At 37.0% G+C, this 7258-nt stretch overlaps 1 pseudogene across 1 annotated transcript; it reads left to right on the top strand.

Moving 5' to 3' along the window:
• Positions 1 to 672: 672 nt before the first annotated feature.
• LOC311350276 lies at positions 673 to 4089 on the top strand (annotated as a pseudogene). Its single transcript has 9 exons — positions 673 to 757; positions 882 to 1028; positions 1497 to 1657; positions 1952 to 2075; positions 2202 to 2295; positions 2709 to 3036; positions 3142 to 3316; positions 3414 to 3535; positions 3775 to 4089. The product of its transcript is annotated as an uncharacterized misc_RNA (transcript).
• The last annotated feature ends 3169 nt before the right edge of the window (positions 4090 to 7258 follow it).

The following is a 7258-nucleotide window of genomic DNA, read 5'->3' as shown; positions in this document are numbered from 1 at the left end:
ATGAAATTACTTTTTCGTTATACCAATAATTACATTTTTTATAATTTATATATATCCTACTTTTACTTCACTACATTTAGAAAACATATATGTATGCAGCCATCCAGGGCCGGCGCTAGCCATTTGGGTGCCTGAACTAGTCCTGAACTAGTAGTTGATGGTTGTTGGTGGGTTGCTGGGTGCTGTTGCAGAGTCTGCAGAGATTGGTGGTTGATGATGTGTGCTTGAACTGCTGGTGGATGGTTGATCATCTAAATCTTCCTCCTGGTCTTGAGGAACTCCTTGCACATATCTAAGCATTGACCCTGCATTCAGAAATACAAGAAAAAATACTCAGGGATTGTACACTGAAATACAGTTTTGCACCTTGATTCAAAAACAATATTACATATTAATTACAGGTTTATGTAAGCCAATGTGTAAATCACTGATGCATGACAACATTTAAAACTATTATGATTGATGGCTCACAATATAAAAAAAATCAACATAATTTGAAAACTATGAATGTGAAGGGAGGGGATCTACATGTAGATCCCCTCCCTTCAATCAATTCAATCAATTTCCCACAGGGACTACGCTCATCTCAGTCTCAAAAATTAAAACCTGATGAAGTCTGTTTAACAGCCACATTTCTCCACTCATTCTACAAGGTGCAGTCTAGATGTGACAATGTTGCTCAAGGTGAAGTACCAGAATACCAAGAAGTACATCCGATTACTGTCAGGGTTCACCTTTTTGGATTTCATTGCTCAAGGTGAGTGGCCATCTTAAAGTTACCTTCATAACAAATACACACAAGGATTTATGTATTTAGGATGGCTATTTTGGTTTTCAATTTGGGTATCAATTTTAGATCTGTTTTCATGGTTATCTTACAGTCAAATACAAGTTTGGGCTTCCTGATGCTACCGAACTTGATGCTTTTGATGAAACCAACACAGTAGTCGAGGAAGACATCTTTTCTGAACTGATAGAGGCCAGTCTGGATTTATGCCTGACAGTACGTGACAGAATTCCTGATGCAGGTAGGTACATTTCTCTGTTATCCATAAATCAATAATGCTTTATAATCTAACTATTATTTTCTTCATCTCATATTTTAATAGTTATGTAGTTACTACATAACTTGATTCTGATCACATGAAATCTATTAACCCTTACTACCCAGCTCAGACACCGGAGCAAGACATCATTCTTGAGATACAGATTGATCCTGGTCCAAGTCCAACAACACAAGATGGAATTTCAGAGGAAGGTATACAGTATAAAATCAGTTGTAATCAATGTTTTTCTGCTTCACAAATATCAGTTGAGATGTCATGTATCTGCCTTGACTACTACAACAAAGTAGATTATCAAAAATTATATTAAATAGAAAGATCTGTATCTAATTGCAAAAACAGCTTTGTTTGACCAGTGTCTGGGAAACCACCAAATGCTAGATTTCAGGCATGTCACAGTTATGTTATTTCTTTTAGACTCTTCTCCTTTAGATCATTCCACATCCCTCACGGATACCAACACATCACTTTCTTCAAGTGACAATGACCACTCCAGTCGAATAGAACATGGGACTCCCATAGGCAGACGTACATCCAGCCAAGTCATACCCAGGCCAACCAGAGAGGTTTCTGAGTCAGAGGCTGCAAAAGAGGTACTGAAGGGCAGCAGATGTAATTTACATTGTTGATCATCAAGTGTCATACTAAATCAGTTTCTCATCAGAGTATTTGTGACATTTAGAATGATTAGGTTTTGCTAATAGCTCTGTGCTTAGATAAGAAACAAGATTTTTTTTTTTGCTGAAATTGCTGATCCATTTTTGTGTAAGAAACCCTCTGATCCAGTGATTTTAACTTTTACTCTTAATTTTGTGGTATATTGTTAAAATGATATCCTGAAAGACTGATTTGTACACTGAAAACTTTGTTTTATCTCACATGAATAGATGGTAAAAAATGCCTTGCTTTGCAAACCTGGGGGTGAGGATGTCATCGAAGAGTACAAGGCACTCACTCACCGCACCCGGAGACAGTCAACATATTGGCTAGCCATATGACTGAGAGCCATGGGTGAGTGCAAAGTGAATTGTTAGATTGTAAAAATTATATTAAGAAAGATTATAATGGATTTTCAAAATGCATTGCATTGAAGTAACATAGCAAGTAGGTGACTGATTTGGAATGTTGTTTCTAAAGGAGGATGCCTTCCCGTAAACATAAGGAGAAGTATGCCCTGGGAATTATAACACTCTTCCCTTTACTAAAGGATCCCTTTTCCCCAAAGGGCTATGTAAGTTGTGTGTTGTATGTGTTAAAAAAAAAAGATTACTTCCAGAAAACACACCGGTTTTACTGACAGTGGTTTTGGGATTTTAATTCAAATGATTGCTGATGACAGTTTATCAAAATAGTGTTGACATTAACTTCTGGTATTTGTAAAAAATGATTGACACCACCTAAGTCTTAAAAAAAATAGTTTAAACAAGAGTTACACTTTCAACTATTGCTACAAAGTTCCACTCTGCTCTGTCTTGCAATCGGAATGAGTTCAGTCAATAGGACACATGAATTAGAAAATGGCAAACCTACTTTAAAGTGATTATCCTTTTATTAATACTGTTACTGTTAATACTGTACTACTTTTCTTTTTGTAAAATCAATAAATGATAAGACTTTTGTAATGATTTATAAATATCTTAACAGGAGCACTTCTATGATGCGGAGAAAGGCACTGGATATTTAGCATGGCGCCTTAAGACTATGTCCAGGAATACAGTAAAACGACCAGCCAAGACAGCTACAGTGGCTCAAGCACAAGGACCAAAGCGCAGAAGACTGGCAGCCACTTTGCCTGAGCAATGGAGATGCCAGCAGGGAAGCCATATCATTTCTCATTCACTCTCAGGATGAAGCAAGTGTGTTTCAGAAGATGAAGATGACTTTTCAATATCGCCAAGACCTAGTGCATGACCCACAGAGAACCACAGATGTCTTTAAAACATTTCCACGTTTTTTAGATGTTAAAGGGCTGGCGAGTTGTCCATTTCATTTATTTACACTTATGGTTTTTTGCTTGAATGTAAGTACAATACTCTAACCTTTTTGAATTTTGTGTATGTGCTTATATGATCAACAGCTGAATCAAGACTTCCTTCTGCTGTTTGGAGCTGAAACAGCCTCCAAGATGCTTGAGAAGTGGGACACAACTTTCAGGCCCAAGGTTATCAATGAGGCCAAACACCTGACTCAGTCAGCTGAGGTGTGCCGACTTCTAAAAGCTGCTGAGAAACTGACAGAGAACGATGACACCAGTAAGCTAATTGACATGATTTTATTTTTATTTTATTTTTATTTGTGCATTCTAACTTGATACTAATGTTTTGTTTCACCTAATTTACCTCCTGATAGCCTGGGACAGTGACATGGCTTCTCTGCTGCTCCTTCTCCATCTCCTACCACCCACAGCTGGACGGAAAAGGACCAAGATAAGCCCCAGTGATGCAGTGGACAAAATGTTGCACTTCCACAAGGTACGCATGTCTTTTTTTTTTTAATCCAGTTGCTGGTATTTCATATGTATTAACTCGATTTGAAATGACTTGGAAAGGCACAGTCAAACAAAAGGACTAGACTGAATGTGTTCACATTGACACTGACACACACACTTTGTCATGGCTTGTTAATAACCCAACTTTTCTGGTGTACAGATCCAAGTGAGCAGTTGAAAACTTTACAGTGTAAGGTGTTGATGTTATCTTTCTGTTTTCAGTCATGCTGCAGCTTGGATGAACACCTTCGTGGAAGAGATGGCAGACAACCATACATCCTTGCTGTTGGTCGAACCAGGAACAGGATTGACACTTTCTACATTGTTGTGGACAAACAGCTCATCCCCTGCCAAGCCACTAGCTCGTTGGGTGCGTTTGATGAACTGTTTAAATCCCACTACGTGTTCAACCTGTCATACGATGAGTACCTAGGCCAGCTCTTCACCTTCGTGCAAACAACAGTCTACAATATTGATGTAGCAACAACAAATGAGTCTCCCAGAGTTCGTGAGTTTCGTGCTAAAGTCTTCAACTGAAGCACTGAAATGTTTAAGTGTTTCATTTGTCAGGCTGTGCATGATCCCTGCCAGTCCTTGATCTCTCATCTAAGACTTGATCATAGTTTTTATCCTAGCACCAGGTTTAAGTTAGTTTGTGCACAAGATCGTTGTAGGCGCCAGTTTTCAACATATTCAGGTTTCAAAAAACATTTAATTAGTTCTCATGAGAAGGATTCTAGTCAAAGTGGAGATGCAGCAATTCCAGAGTCATTTCAAACTAATTTCCACATGCTCCAAGATAACTCAGAAGTTGCTGGAACAAGTGGCACGCAGAACCCAGAGTCTGAGTGTGTTGAGGACAATGGATCAGGTCAAAGAAACAAAGAGAACACAGAAAATATTTGTGCTTCAATTATTGCTAAACTACAAGGAAGTGGCATAGCAAATAGTGTTGTTTCATCAGTTGTTGGTGATTTGGAAGAACTTGCTAGTGGACTGCACTCTCAGGTTAAGCAGCAAGTACTGTCTGCTGTGCCTAAAGATAATCCTGTAAGAGTTACATTGGAAAAAGATCTGGAGACTTTTGAAAACCCATTTATTAACTTCAATACTGAAAGTAAAAGATTGAATTATTTCAACAAGAAATGGGGTGTTGTGGAGCCAGTCGAAAAATTTCTAGGAATTCGATTTGATACAAGGCGAAATAAACAAACAGGTACTTATGATCAAGTCCCAGTGAACGATACGTTTGTTTACATACCAATTTTGGAAACGATAAAATTCATGTGTCGAAATGCTGATATTTGTAAACTGCTTGGGGAAACTTGTATATCAAGACCTGACAGATACGAAGACTTTTGTGATGGTAGTTATTCTAAGACACATCCGTTGTTCTCTAAGCACAAGAATTCTTTACAAATTCAGTTGTTCTATGATGACTTTGAGACCGCTAACCCACTGGGTTCCAAACGTGGTGTTCACAAAATAGGTGCTCTGTATTTTGTGCTCAGAAATCTGCCACCAAAGTTCAACTCTGCCTTGATGAATATTCATTTGGTTGCATTGTTTCACACTGAAGATTTGAAAAAATATGGCTTTAATCCTATTCTAGAGCCACTGATTAATGACATCAAAACACTTGAGAGTTGTGGCCTTGATTTGCCATTTTCTGCTGAAAAAGTCCATGGCACCATATGTCAGATAACTGGGGACAACTTGGGTATGCACGCAATTCTGGGATTTACAGAGTCTTTCAGTGGACGTTATTTTTGTCGTTTATGTTTGATAGAAAAAAATGATGCCCAGATTATTTACAATGAGGATGACCCCAAGATAATCTTGCGTGGAAAGGAACTTTTTGAAATGCACTGCAATGAGTTGCAGTCAGACCCACAGATGTTATCTGTGTTTGGTTTAAAAAAGAACTCGAGTCTTAACAGCCTACAGTTCTTTCATGTCAGTCATAATTTTTCTTTGGACATTATGCATGACATCCTTGAAGGCGTGGCTCAGTTTGAGCTGAAGTTACTGTTGGAATATCTCTCAGAAAATGTTTTGTCGAAACCTGACCTGTTGTCTAGAATTTATGCCTTTGACTATGGGTATGTGGAGCGCAAAAATCGACCTACAAGGATTAACTTGGACAGTATTGGCAATAATATAGGGCTCAATTCCATTCAGACCCTTTGTCTTGTAAGAAACATTCCTCTGCTTTTTGGTGACATTGTACCAGAAGGTAACCAAAACTGGTTTTTGCTGCTGCTTTTACTGCAGATAATAAACATTATATTTTCTCCATCTGTTACACTTGGCATGACTGTACTTCTCAAGCATTTGATAATGGAACACCATGAGTTGTTCAAAGCACTGTATCCTCATAGAAACCTGATCCCGAAACATCACTTTATGATACACTATCCATCTTGTATCCGAAAAATTGGACCACTTATACATATGTGGAGCATGAGATTTGAGGCTAAACACAGGATTTTCAAAAATACTCTTAAAAACTTCAAAAACATCACAAAATCTCTTGCAAAAAAACATCAAATGTCTATTGCATGTCATTGGGAGACATCACATTCAAAATGTATTGAGTATGGACCAATGAAATCTATTAATGTGGACAATGAGGACTATGGAGATGTGTTGGCTCGAGCTTTGCATGTTGAGTCTGTATCGCAAGACATCCATGCAACTAACTGGGTTACAATCAGTGGGACATAGTACAGGGCAGGACTAATAATTTGCAGTGAGATTGAACATGACATGCCTGTGTTTTGCAGAATAGAAAAAATTATTGTTGTTGACAGTGTTATCTGCTTCCTTGTAAACAAACTTGTGGTTGACCATTTCAATGAACATTTTCATGCTTACAAAGTATTTGAAAGTAATGACAAAGATGTTGTTAAAGCAGATAGTCTTGTGATTTATAAGCCCTTTGACTTACAAAGTGCTTATGGTGGAGATGAGAGCCAATATATTGTTCCATTATTTTCTTTGTAAATGTTTAACTTGTGCCTGATCGTATTGTGCTGATTCATGTGGTGCTGGGAAGTTATTTATTTTTTTGAATAAAAAAAGACATGTATGTTTGAATGATGTTATTACTTGATCACTGTTGCTGGTCACACATTTAAACTTATGATATCTTTCTGTAGCCTAGCAGGTGACTACATTTCAGATTTGGTGACTTGTATGTTAGGCCAGTAAATGTATCGTAAAACAAAACGATGAATGTTAAACACACTAGAGAAAGGAAATAACATGCTTTTAGGGTTAAAAATATCCTTTAATAAAATAACACTGTACATGTTAAAATTAACACTCATAGTGAAAGTAAATAACACAATTTTAGGGTTAAAAATACACTTTAATGTGTCAAAAAACACTGTATGTTAAAAATTAACACTCACAGTGAAAGGAAATAACACAATTTTAGTGTTAAAACCACACTTTAATGTGTCATAAAATAACACTGTACATGTTAAAATTAACACTCATAGTGAAAGTAAATAACACAATTTTAGGGTTAAAAATACACTTTAATGTGTCATAAAATAACACTGTGTATGTTAAAAATTAACACTCAGAGTGAAAGGGAATAACACAATTTTGAGTTAAAAGTGCACTTATATGGTGTCATAAAACAACACCAGGGGTGTCAAATTTTAACACTATTAAAGAGTTAAAATATTAACACTTT

Source organism: Micromesistius poutassou (assembly GCF_964030765.1).
Source record: "Micromesistius poutassou genome assembly, chromosome: 7".
Taxonomy (NCBI): domain Eukaryota; kingdom Metazoa; phylum Chordata; class Actinopteri; order Gadiformes; family Gadidae; genus Micromesistius; species Micromesistius poutassou.
Note: the sequence above shows the minus strand (reverse complement) of the source record. Positions and strands in the feature narration are given on the sequence as shown.